Genomic DNA, 14,084 nt, shown 5'->3' on the forward strand with positions numbered 1-14,084 from the left:
GATCTCCACAGCTCAGAAAACACGTGCAAACACTCAGAAGATACCCAAGCACAGTGTCCTTTACCTGGCTCCCAGTCGCTGGCTCTCGGCCTCTATCTGTCTCTGTCTCTGTCACTCGCTCTCTGTCTTTCTCTCTCTCCTTCTCTGGCTCTCCCAGCCCCCCACCCCTGCTCTTCCTCCCACTCTTTCTCTCTTTCCTGCCCCCCTCCTCTCTTTCTCTCTTTCTCTCTCCCTCCCTCCCTCCCTCCCTCCCTCCCTCCCTCCCTCCCTCCCTCTCCCTCCCCCTCCCTCCTCCCTCCTCCCTCCCTCCTCCCTCCTCCCTCCCTCCCCCCCCCACCCCCACTCCTCCCTCCCTCCCTCCCTCCTCCCTCCTCCCTCCCCCCCCCCCCCTCTCTCTCTCTCTCTCTCTCTCTCTCTCTCTCTCTCTCTCTCTCGTCTCTCTCCCCCTGCCCGCCTTCCTCCCCTCCCTTTCTCCCTTCCTCTCTTTCTCTCTCCCTCTCCCTCACCCATCCCCACTCCCCCCCCCCATCCCCGGTCGGTCATGTGGCATCCTCATTTTCCACGAGAAGTCAGGAAGCCGGAAGCGATGTTGGACTGATGTTCGCATGCTACGGAATCCCCCTTCCCCGGGGATAGCTGCGCTGCTGAAGGGGATAGCCGCGTTGCCTCTGGCGGGCCGTGGCGGGTGGCGATGGTGTCTTTTCTTCTGTATGGATAGAAATGATTTGAAGAGGAGGCAGGATGGGCCTAGGTCCACTGACTCACACCAAGGCCCTTTGGGAGCTTTTCAGTGAATCGGGACGGAACATTGCTCTCCGTGCGGGGAGGGAACCGGGATGGGGCACCCCGAGATGGACCGCTTTGGCACACACGTGAGTTGGAATTTCAGGCGCTTTGGACGCGACGGGTGGGCTACCGGGACGCTCTGCCGCTCTGCCTCCCCGCCTCTCCCTCCCTCTTCTTCCTGACCTGAAAGGAGGACCAAAATCTTCCTCCTCCAGAAGCTCAAGCTCAAGCTCAAGCTCAAGCTCAGAGCCCGCCGTTTCGTTTCGAGTCAGTGAATTCTGGCTTGGGCTTCTCCTGCGTGTGTGTGTGCGTGTGTGTGTGTGGTGGTGGTGGTGGTGGGGGGGGGGGGGGCACAGTGCACGCGTCCCCCGGCCGTGGGTTGCTCTCTTCTCGAGCTGTCTCTTGGGGACAGGAACTTCTCAGGCGACAACTCAGAAGGATCGTGGAGGGAACATCGTTTTTCCTCCCTCTCCCACGACTGATCGATGCGGACGTACACACGGGAATCTCGCGCCCCCCTTCCCCGCCCCAACTGAGAGGAGTCACCGGTACGTGGACATCCTTGCGGTCACAGACGCTCTCCGTGGCTCTTCTATGTGGCCGGGCTCCCTGGCCTTCCTTCACCGCCCCCGCCCACCCCCCGATGAAGTTGCATCATCGTTCGTAGTGTCAATGCTGTGAGGAGATAAGCTTTTCGAAATAAAATTCTCCCCGCCTTTCCTTCCCAAGGGCACCGTGAACACCTACCTACCTACTCTCGTGTGCAGTGCTTATGGACCCAGCTGGAGCAGAGGACCCTCTCCGACACACCCACGGACTCACTTGCTCCGAGTCGTCGGGGAGAGGGTGTTTGGTTCTGTGTTTTAAACTGGTGGGCCGATGACACGTCATCTCCTAGGAAGCCACCGGGTTCACCTCACCGGTTCGGGTTCGGTGGCGTGAAGTACATTTACATCCTCCTTAGGTTTGACTCTGAAAGTCTTGGGGCCCTGAGTAGGACGCCCCCAAATGTGCCTCCGTGGCGTACGGATGTTTTGGAATTAGAGTGACAACACCACACCGCGAGAGGGACGCTCTGACTCTCCTTTACTTCTCCCCTCTGAAATCGGGAAGAAAATCTCTCACGTGAAAGGGGAGGGGGGCGGGCGGGAGGTGTAGGGATCACGACGAACTGAACTGAACTGAACTGCTTTCATGTCTCCTGAAATGTTCACGAATCATCTAAGTAGGATTGCTCATGACAAACAGAGGACATAGGTGTGGACGAGATAAGAATGTTTAAGGGGAACTTTCCCCCCAGTGCTTGTTTTCTGTAGGCCGACTTCAAGATTTTCCAGCATCTCTGGTCATCTCTGGGCTTACAGCTTGGCTAAGTGCCATGACAGGGTGAAATCTCAGCGAGTGTCTACATCATCGCCACATAAGATAAAATACTGAAACGTTCATGGCTCCACAAGTCTGAGGGTCTCCCTTCTTTGGACCTTTTACGGAGGAGAGACTGAGCATGTTCGGTTCCACGCCCAGCTAGATCTTGTGCTTTAGGGAAAGACTGTACTAGGTAGGAGCCTTGACTTCTACACAGTATTCCATGTTCACGCTGCTCACTGCGGTTGGCTTCCTTACTTTCACTGAAGGAAAAAAAAAAAAAAAAAGAAAGAAAAGAAAAAAGACAGTGTCCAAGGACGAAGCATTGTAAAGAAGGAACGTGTGTGGTCCTTCTTTAAGGACCTGAACCTGATGTCGCCATCCTCATGGGAGGAAGAGGACTTTTTTTTTTTTTTTTTTTTTTTTCCGGGGGGTGGGGGGGTGGGGGGGCGCGCGGGTGGAGGCAAATTAGGAAGTATGGAGATGAGGTTTGGGGGAAGGAGCGAGAGGTTTTAGTCCTAAAGGTAGTCATTTCTCAATGGGAAAGAAAGAAATCAAGGGAAAAGCTAAAAATGGGCACAGACGATTGGAAAAGGCGTGTGAAGAAAAGAGGCTTTCGAAAGGAATCAGATCTGTGGTCAGGACTGGATGAGGATGGATACAAAGACAGAAATGACTTTTCACATCAACATTGAAACCAGTGCCAAATTAAGATTTAGTTGCCTCTCTCTGTTCAAAGGACCAGGTTTGGGTTTAGGGTTTGGGTTTTTCTTCTATCGGTCTGCTCTGTCCATCATGAGAGATTAGATTAGATTAGGAAAGGATCTTTTCCTTTATCTTTAAGGAGGGAAAGAAAGAAAGAAAGAAAGAAAGAAAGAAAGAAAGAAAGAAAGAAAGAAAGAAAGAAAGAAAGAAAGAAAGAAAGAAAGAAGGAAGGAAGGAAGGAAAAGAAAGGAAGGACGGAAGGACGGAAGGAAGGAAGGAAGGAAGGAAGGAAGGACGGAAGGAAGGAAAGAAGGAAGAAGAGAGAGAGAGAGAGAGAGAGAGAGAGAGAGAGAGAGAGAGAGAGAGAGAGAGAGAGAGAGAGAGAAAAGCTTATGTCTTTGTCAAAAGTCATCACTTATTTTCTAGGCTGCCTTTATCAGGTCTCGGAGGACTCACATCGACTTCGTCCTCTCGATAGTCAAAGAACCAGGTCTGGCTCAGAACTGAAAAAGAAGCTTCTCTCTCTGCCTAGCAAGTCTTTCCTTGGGATGCTGGTGACATGCCTAAGGAAGCACTGTTTCACGGTGACCTATCATCTGATGAAGTGCCTTACGATCTTTTGGATATTTTGGACACACTTGCCCCCAAATTGAAGGACCGATGAAGTCCTTTGGACTTAGAGATAGGATCCAGGAGGAGAGGGCCCTCCAAGTAGCTCAAAAAATGTGTTCTCTCTCCTGAGAAATGAGAGAGATGAAACTGACTAAGTTTCTTGGGGAGGTTCGATGACACGGGAAGCGTTGTCCAAAGAGGAAGGAACGACGTGAAGTCTTCTTTGGCTTGTGTCTGTACACCGATGTGTTCTAACGGTTCCAGAAATGATGGGATCTTTCTTCCCGGAAGTCTTCTCTGCCCTGGCATAAAGGGCTGTCTGTCGTCGTCAAAATGGAGGCTCACACGAAAGGGACTGTACCCAGTATCACGGAGATGTTCTAACCGACTTTCACGCCGAGGCGGCAACAACAGCCCGTTGAAAGATGGTGGGGGTGGCGGGGCACACGTGGGTGGAGCAAGTCCATTCTGTCCTTTCAGCATCCGGTCGGGGCTATGGCAGACGGGAGACGAGACGAGACGAGACGAGATGAGACGAGACGAGACGAGACGAGACGAGACGGCGGCCCAGCCGGTTGCTCCCTGGCCAACCTCCCCCCTGCCCCTCCCCTTGCATTCCTTCACCCGCCCATCCCACGGTGTCTTGAAGAGGAGTCCGATTGTCAATAGACGTGGGCAGGAAGATTTTCTACGGTCTACCGGCAACGGGAACGGCGACGTCTGACCTCTCGTGCTTGTAACCCTGGGGGGTGGGGGTGGGGGTGGGGGGGAACGTTTTTCTCTCTGGAAAGAAAACCTCCTCTCTCTGGATCCTCGGACCCCCAGCCACTGGACTTCATTCCACTGCCACTTATTTATTTATTTATTTTTGTGGGATGCGGGCCTCTCACTGTTGTGGCCTCTCCCGTGGCGGAGCACAGGCTCCGCGGCCATGGCTCACGGGCCCGGCCGCCACGCGGCGTGTGGGATCTTCCCGGACCGGGGCACGAACCCGTGTCCCCTGCATCGGCGGGCGGATCCTCAACCACTGCGCCACCGGGGAAGCCCTCCACTGCCACTTCGTAGGGGTCATCCAAACATTCTTGTGACCGTGGCTATGTTTTCCGTGTGGGTTGAGGTCTTCCCTCACCGCAAGCCTGATGTCCTCACCGTGGCACAGAGACTGTTAAAGAAACGAAATGTGCTTGCCGCCTGGGGTCTGCCTTCCACAGGCTTCCGGGTGATCAGATCGAGGCACCCCTTTCACTGGGCAAATCCTACAATTCTTCACAGAAGCTCTTGAAAACTTTTTTGGAACCGGCACTCGTCCAGTCACGCTCAATCATCAGGCAGGGCCGGCAGAACCGATGGAAAAACTGGACTCCAAGAAGAGCAAGAATGACTTCCATGGGGTTGAGTGACCTGAGGAGGAGGAGGAGGAGGAGGAGGAGGAGGAGGAGGAGGAGGAGGAGGAGGAGGAGGATGTGTATGACTACTTGTGTAAAATGGGACTGACTGGGGAAGCGGGGGATACTTAGGGGGTTGGGTGGGATGAACATATACACATTACTGTACATAAAATAGGGAATCAACAAGCATCTCCTACTATAGAGCACAGGATACTCTACTCAATACTTTGTAATAACCTATGAGAGAAAAGAATCTGAAAAAGAATCTTTTCAAAATTATTTATTTATTTATTTATTCATCCATTCATTCATTTATTTATATTGCGGTATGCGGGTCTCTCACTGTTGTGGCCTCTCCCGTTGTGGAGCACAGGCTCCGGACGCACAGGCTCACGGGCCTAGCTGCTCCGCGGCATGTGGGATTTTCCCGGACCGGGGCACGAACCCGTGTCCCCTGCATCGGCAGGCGGACTCTCAACCACTGCGCCACCGGGGAAGCCGCTAAAATATATATGTGTAGATATAGATAGATAGATAGATAGATAGATAGATAGATAGATAGATAGATAGAGATTTATAAAAATCTCTGTCTCTCTGTCTCTCTGTCTCCGTCTCCGTGTCTCTCTCTCTCTCTCTCTCTCTCTCTCTCTCTCTCTCTCTCTCTATATATATATATATATATATATATATATATATATACATACATACATATATATATATATATACATATATGAGAGAGGGAGGGAGGGAGAGAGAGAGAGAACTGAATCACTGTGCCGTATACCTGAAACTAACACGACATTGTAAATGAATTATATTTCAAATATTTTTAAAAAAAATCTGGAAAAAAAAAAAAGAGAGGGAGTGGGATTAGGACTGATGGTTAAATCTTTTGTTTTCCACATACAAGGGAAACAGAAACAAACAAGGAAAACCCAAGTTTCTTTTTTTATTTTTAAAGATGGATGGATATCCATTTGGTAACTTATACCTCTGTCAGCAGGATGGAATCACTGATCTTTTTCTCCTTACCTTCCTTAATTCAGAAACTCTCAGTGAGGCTTCTTATTTCCTTGGCGATACAGCTATTTGCATACGTTACCTGGAGGCCAAAATTATGTTTCCATGAGACAGGGATACACACTTCTGGATATGAAATTCTGGTGCTACTCGTTTCCCTTAGGGTGTTGTTCTTAACCTGAAAACGGGACTGCATCCCGAAGTTTTGTGAGTTCCCTTCAATCTCTGGCTACGACTCTCTCCATGAATGTTGGCCATTTTCTCCCACCCTTTTGGCTTGGCATCACTGAGGCCTAAAACGGCCTTTTGCCTGAAGCCCTGCAGACGGAAGCTAGAGAACTTGATGAAAACCTTAGAGAAACGGCCACAACGGCTCCTATGGAAAGAATCCTCGTGCCTGTTTCTGTGAGAGCCACTCCGAAATTTGAACCAAACACCCGACGACATCATCAGAGGTATTTCAAACTTCTAAAGTTACTTCGACCCTGACATCTAGAAATCTCCTTCACACACACACACACACACACACACACACACACACACACACACACACACACGAGTCACCAGCTCAGCTTTAATATGTTCCAAGGAACTTTCAGAGGAGGGAACTGTTGAGCTCCCAGAGTAGGCCGCCCCAAAATGTGCCTCCATGCTCTATTGATTATTTTGAATTCAAGTGACAAGAACCGGCCAGCACAAGAGGGACACACTGGCCCTCCTTTCTGTCCTCCTGCGGAGGAAGATCTCAAGTGAAGACATCTGCTTCCACACATGTCCATGATTCTCAAATGGTGTAGTGGGGTTTCCAGGGTCAGGAAAAGGAGGGGACACCTTTTGCCTGGAGAAAAGGCCTGTTTCTCACACGTCCTCCTCCCGTCACCTCCTCTCTCCCTCCTTCCCTCCCTGCAGTTTGGAGGGGGCAGCCTGAGGGTGGCGAAATTGGGGAAAGAAAAGAGAAAAAGCCATTCATTAAAGAGAAGCTCGAGGCAAAGTCAAAGGCTCCGACCTGACCGGAGAGCTTTCTGCATTTGAATCGAGCGATTGAACGAGGCCCTGCGGAATGAATCGTCCGGACCTCCCCTCCCCCGCTCCTGGCAAAGGTCAGTCCAAGGGGACTTAGGAAGGAGCTCTGGAGAAGGAACGGGGGTGGGGGTGGGGGTGGGGGCGGGACCAACAGACAATAGCCGCTGCCTGCCTGCCTGCCTGCCTGCCTGCCTGCCTGCCTGCCTGCCGGGTTGAGGCCTGAGGGCTGAGGGCCACGCCGCCTCCTGTAACACAATCCCTTCCAGGAAACTGCTGTGATGACTATGTGGCAGTGAATCATCAAATCCGAACTCTCTTGGCCTATTTCTGCAAAAGGCCCGAGTCTCAGCTATGACAGATTCTCTGGATTTCTTCGCACATGGACTGACCCGCACCCTCCCATTCTGTCAGATCCTCCTTTGTACACACACCTCCACTGGAAGGGCTCTTTGGCCTCGTCCAGAAAAAGAACAAGCAAAAACAAACACACAAACAGACTGAAATGATGTGTCGGTATTTATTGGAAAGAAACACGCTCCTCTCACATACTTGAGGGCAGGAAGCGGAAGGCAGGTTCTCGGCCGGAGGGGGACGGGAAACCTGAACCGACGTCGGTCAGCGGGCCGCCCCCCCCACCCCCCTTCTCTCCCACGTCACGTGGGCGTCCCTGCCCTGCTGTTGATATTTCACTTGGGAAACTTCTGTAGGCCGGCCGAGATGCCAGCTTGCTGTCCTGCTGCTTCATGTCCATCTATCTCTGTCAGCCATGCCCAAAAGGCACGTGAAATCATGGAGAGCAAATAGCACACCCAGAGCTCTCTCTCTCTCTCTCTCTCTCTCTCTCTCTCTCTCTCTCTCTCTCTCTCTCTCCCCCCCCCCCCCGTGTGTGTGTGTGTGTGTGTGTGTGTGTGTGTGTGTGTGTGTGCGCGTGTGTGTGTGTTTGGATTTCCCAGGAACCTATGAGGGAGCAAAGGGAGGGCTGGGTGAAGGAATCCTGGGTGCCTGTCATCGCACACCCTGCAGAGCACCATTTATTTCCATCTCCATATCTGAAAGACACTTAGTCCTCATTTCAGCAACTTGATGGTGATTCCCCTTCTAAATACATGACAAAACCTATGAAGTACTGGACTCATTGAATCTGTAGCTGCTAACAGGGTCCAGGGAGTTTTCAATCAATGGCAGGAAAAGAAATGATCCTGAACATAAAACTGCCAAGAATTCCTATGGATGGAGTTATCGTGGACCGACCACTGGTGAGACGTGCCATGGGGGCTCGCGTTGGACAGACTGGAATGGGATAGGTAGAGCCAGTCATCCCATGTTTTACCTCGAGCTGCAGAAGCAGAGAATATCATCTAAAAGCCTACCTTCATGGTATCTCAGTGCTCAGGGCTCTTCCTTCTCAGGGATCTTGTGTTCTGTAGGGATAATTCACGTGCTGGGGCAGTAGGTTCCCAGTATCATCTTGTGAAATGGATTAAATGATGTCTTCCTTTTGAAAAGATAAAGACTATTTGGAAAAGTTATTAACAGTGAACGCGTGACGTTATCCTCTCTGATCTATAAAGTAGAGTTGACCGTTGAACCACCAACATGGAGGGTTACGGCTGCCGACCCCGACCCCACGCGCTGTGAGCGTCCATGGATAACTTCACACTCAGGGCCCTGTATCTGCGCTTCCACCTCCGGGGACTCAGCAACCGACCACAGATCCTGCAGTGCCATAGTGCACACCTATGGAAAATATCCACCTATGAGTCACACGCACACGCACACACACACACACCCACACACACACCCACACCCCCACACACCCACACACATCACCCCCACCGCCCCCCCACAGACACACACTTCACAGTGCTGTTGGGCAACGGCCCTAGCACAACCTGAGAGCCTTCGTGGTATTCGGACTCCATTACCTTTGGTGTGTGTGTGTGTGTGTGTGTGTGTGTGTGTGTGTGTGTGTTCGTGTGTTCTTTTACCTTTAGTTTTGAGGACAGAGGTAGGGCCGAAAAGAGGTGAGCAAAGCCTTCCCCTGGAACCTGAGGAGGTGTTTAAGGGTTCTGGTTGGCAGATCACCAGTGTGCTGAGTGCCAGGTCCTGGGGACAGAGCTTCTCGAAAGAAAGAATGTGCTTCTTTGTGTCTTGGTGACCTGCCGACCGACCGACCGACCGACCGACCCTGGTGGGATGTGGAGCCCATCCGTGGGAAGGGCCCTTCTCGCCTGGGTCTCGGGAGGATCCTGGGTGCAGAAAGCTCCGCCCTCTACCTTGTATTTTGCCCGTGGAGTGGAGTTGGACGGTGTTTCTAAAGACTCACGCCGGGATACCAGGTTCTGCCGATTCCGGGACCGAAATAGGTCCTGCTCCATCCCCTCTCTCCCTCTCCCCTCTACTGCCTTCGTTCAGGCTCGCACCTCACCGGTCTCTGTCCTGGCTGGGCCTCTGACGACCCTGCCGGCCTCTACCCTGGCCCCTGCTCCCTTGGTTTCCGTGCCGCGTAGAGAGCCATGGTCCTCAAAAGGCAACTGGTCACCTTCTCCCTTTTGTGGAGTCAGTCCTGGCATGGCTCCTCCTGGCCTGGACGTTAACATCACGTGCAACGACTGACAGACTGTGTCCTTCCTCCCGGCCTGATCTTCTACAGGCTCCCCGCCGAAAAGGGGGGGTAAAAGTCCGCGTGTCTTCCCAAAGTTGAAGATTGGACACGCCTGCCTGGCCGATCGATTCCTAGCTCCGCCACTTGGGAAACCTACTGGATCTTCTGTCGAGACCGCAGAGACATCTTCCTTCGCGGTGCGGTCGTCGGCAGCGGTTCTCTAAGCCGGCCCCGACCGTGTCGGAAAGATGTGTCCCTCCGCCTGTCGAGGACCCGACGAGAGTCAGATACCTTAAGCTCGGTGACTTCCCTGCTGTCTCCCTTTCTGTGGCACAAGCCCATATCCCTGGGTGAGCCCTGTCTTCGCGTGGGCGTGACTTGGCACCACGGTCCGGAGGTCGTGGTGGAAGATCGTGTGCCCACGAAGAAGAGATCCTTGCTCCCGGGGGGGGGGGGGGGGGGGGCGGGGGACGTGGACTCTGGGCATCTAGCGTCCATCTTCTCCACGTTCTTCTGAACCCTGCTCTCCCTCTTTCCGCCCCACAGCTCGCCTGATGGTTCGTGGGGAGATGACATCCCAGCCGGCGAGAGCCAAATGATCTTCCCAACGCACGAGAAAAGGAGAGGCGCGGGCCCGGATCCGTCTTAATTTTCTATGCCTAAGAATTTCTAAGAGTTCTCATCCTCCTTTGGCATCGCCCGCGCCCCCCACCCACCCACCCCCCCCTCACCCACCCCCACTCACACCCCCCCCCCCCCCCCCCACACACACACACTCCGCACCCCCGCCAGAGTATAGTTGCTTTTTCAGATTGCCTCTCTTTGCTCAGATCCAACAGAAGAGATGTTAGGTTCGGACGCTTCTCTGGGTCTTTCTTTGTTTTCTTAGGAGGGCTCCCCGTGTCGCATGAAACTCAGAAGAAATACATGCGTAAGCTTCTCTCCTTGTGAGTCTGTTATAACACGTGGAAGATCATTTAAAGATCCGGAGGAGGCAAACTAGGATTCACGCACCCAAAGTGGAGCCGGGTGGCCGGTGGGAACGGGGTTCCAGGTGCCTTCCTGTTTGGGGGAGGGGGAGATCTCCCCCTCTACCCCTCTTGAGTTCCTGTGGCTGGACTCATTCTAAAATGGGCCCGATGGGCTTCCCTGGTGGCAAAGTGGTCGAGAGTCCGCCTGCCGATGCAGGGGACACAGGTTTGTGCCCCGGTCCGGGAGGATCCCACGTGCCGTGGAGCAGCTAGGCCCGTGAGCCGTGGCCGCTGAGCCTGCGTGTCCGGAGCCTGTGCTCCGCGACGGGAGAGGCCACAAGAGTGAGAGGCCCGTGTAATGCAAAAAAATAAAAATAAAAATAAAGTAACATGGGCCCAAGGCGCGGAGAGACGAAGGTGTGTGGGGGGAGCGGGGTGACCTTTCCTTTCATTCGAGGGCTGAGAAGTGGCTGAAGCGGGCGGCGTCTCTCCTGCTCAGACCGAGGAACGAACGGTACATGGGTGAGACAGACAGGGAACCGGACCGAGAGACTTAGGTTTTGGGGTGTGCCGTGAGCGAACGAGCGAGCGAAGGAAGAAGCTAAACAGAGCTCGGGTTTGCGGTGGTCCGCAGTGTTTGTCTCCGAAGGTTTCTCGGGCCCGAATGCCCTAATTTGCCGATCGCGGCGGCGGCCTCCTACCTCCGGAGGCAGGGAGTGCACCTTTCAGCCGAGAGATGGATGTCTCGCTTTCAGGGAGACACAGAGGAGAATCCCAGTGTCCCTCGGACAAACGTGGCTGCTTCTGGAGTCCCCCTTCGCTCAAAATCGTCAATGTGCCACGGAGGCCCGTTTTGGGGTGGCCGATCCTGGGCCCAACACCCTTCTCACGGAGAACAGGAATGGTCAGAATGGACGGTATCAAAGTCCAGGGCGCCACCAGCCTGTTTCAAAGACCTATCTGCCAGCAGCAGCTGTTAGCTGTAACCTCGTACTTTCCGAGTCCCCTCCACATACCCCCCCCCCGCCCCACCGCCGCCGCCGCCCCCGCCGCCACTTTGCCATCTTGGCCAATCCCAACGGATCCTCGCTTCACGAGCACCCTTACTGCTTGCCAGCTTCAGGGTGAACAGATCAGGTCGGCCGGCGGGGTGGTGGTGGTGGTGGTGGTGGTGGTGGTGGTGGTGGATCACGGTGGATGAATAGGAGGAGCGGAGAGGACGTGTAAGGCAGGGAATCTCTCCAAAGGTGGGCTCTTGGTGGGACGGAAACAAACGTTTTCTGTTTTCTTTTCTTTTCTTTTCTTTTTTTTTTTTTTTTTTTTTTTTTTGTGGTACGCGGGCCTCTCACTGTCGTGGCCTCTCCCGTTGCGGAGCACAGGCTCCGGATGCGCAGGCTCAGTGGCCGTGGCTCATGGGCCTAGCCGCTCCGCGACATGTGGGGTCTTCCCGGACCGGGGCACGAACCCGTGGCCCCTGCATTGGCAGGCGGATTCTCAACCACTGCACCACCGGGGAAGCCCGGAAACAAACGTTTTGAATAGGGCACTGCCTGAGATTGGGTGAATCGGAGGGACCTCTACGGGGCCCCCCCCACCCCCTCCCCACCATGAAAGGGCCCCACACAAGCCTGCCCTTTTTACCCCAGTTGAAAACCCTCTCTAAAACCAGAAGGCCAAAAGAAGAATGACCGTGAGAGATCTGACCGGCCATCGCTTGGGACAACAGTGAGGCCAGTGAACCCAGTGAAAAGTGGACAGAGGGGCCTAGGTCCCTTGGCTCGACCCCTTCGCTGAGAAGCCAAAGCCTTTTACACGGGGATGAGCTTTTGCACACTTAGGTTTCTTCGGCCGGTGCAACGTTCACGAAACACGCCAAAGGAAGATGATCGAACGATGGACGTGTTTGTTGTCTGCCTGAGCCCACACGATACGAAATAGAAACTGGGGGAGGGTGTGTGTGCTGATGTTCGGGGTCTGGTGGGAGAAATCCTGGAGGGTTTTTGCCCTTAGGGTGCCTTGGTCTGGGGTTGACTTGTGTGCACTGAGAAAGAGGGCCGTTATTGAAGGCGCTGTGCAGATTTTGGACACCCTGATCCATGGAACCCTGAAGTTTGGGAACCTAGAAATCTTTTGGTCTGCATTTGAGTTGGAAATCATCTCCTCGACAGAAAGAAGTACATAGAAGGAGGAGGAGGAGGAGGAAGAGGGGGAGGGGGAGGGGGAGGGGGAGGGGAAATGGAATTGCATGAGCAGATCAGCCCTGGGGGCCTGAGTCTCAGACACACACAGACACACACACAGACACACAGACACAGACACAGACACAGACACACACACACACACACACACACACACACACACACACACACACACACGAGGCTCGCGGGAGTAAAAGAAGATGAACTTTTCCTCTGTGGACACCCACCCACGACTATACCTAGTTGTCCCAAGACGAGAAGCTCAGCTGTACATTGAACCCTTATCTGTTCCTGTGCTTTCTTGCCGAACATTCTCATGCGCTTCTTTCCCCTCGTGGAAGCACTTGGTATTCCCCACAGGTAGCCACCGTGGAACCAGCTGCTGATGATCCAAGAATTTGGAGGATTTCTGGAAATGATCAGTGATCCCGAGACAAACTCTCCCTTTCGTGATCCAAGCAACTCGGGGGGTGGGGGGGGTGGGGCTGCCTCTCACCCCCACCCCACCCACCGCCTTCTCCCTTGTGTACAAGCTATCTCTTTTAATTAAAAAAAAAAAAAAAAAAAAAAAAAAAAAAAAAAAAAAAAAAAGTTTTGCCGTGCTAGCCTTAGAAGCCTTGTGGAAACGACCTTCATTTTTCTGGTACTGCTGTGCCAGAATCTGGAAAGGGCCTGGTAACAGGTACTGTATGTCTGTAGCTCCCTTCTAGAGCTGGCCTGTTTCTGCGTAGGGATCCGAGTGCCGCAATGAACTTGTGAGAGAGCTCTCTTGAATGGCTTAGAAGGGAGCACTCCGGAATTCAGTCCACTAGAAAGGGAAGGGACCCAAAGGTTTTAGGCAAGTTCAGGTGGTGATCTAGGCTGAACCCTTCAGCCGAGAATAGCCAAGGTCAAGGTATGGGTTTTATGAAACTAGGCATGTCTTTAGCGTGATCAGCGTTCGAGGTCATCCTTTCCTTCTATCTACGTCGACCCCAAATCCAGTAAGTTCACGGGAGTGAACCAGATTCGTCGGCAAGAAAAAGAACTTGGGGATGATGGCTGACATCATCGTCTGAAGTCTCAGGAAGTGTTCACGGGCCATCTCGTCGTCATGGGATCTCGAACAAGTGATGTCGATAGCTCTAGGTGCAGGAACTCCTTAAGAAGCGTTATGTTTTGTGGTATGTCTACTTAAAAACAGTCTCGCCCAGACCTTTTGGGTCACTTTAGAAACTTCAGAGTTGGCATAAGTGGAATGATGGGGAATTCGTGGAATGTCTGGATCCTTTCCAAAGATAACCTATGGAAACGTTCGTTCATGGCTCGACAAGTCTCAGTGGACCTACTTCTGTCTCCTTATTACAGAAAGACTAAAGATGTTTCGATGTATGAGTCCACACCTCTGGCATCACTCTGGGGAAAAGAAAAC

This window comes from Kogia breviceps (assembly GCF_026419965.1).
Source record: "Kogia breviceps isolate mKogBre1 chromosome 20 unlocalized genomic scaffold, mKogBre1 haplotype 1 SUPER_20_unloc_3, whole genome shotgun sequence".
NCBI classification, from domain to species: domain Eukaryota; kingdom Metazoa; phylum Chordata; class Mammalia; order Artiodactyla; family Physeteridae; genus Kogia; species Kogia breviceps.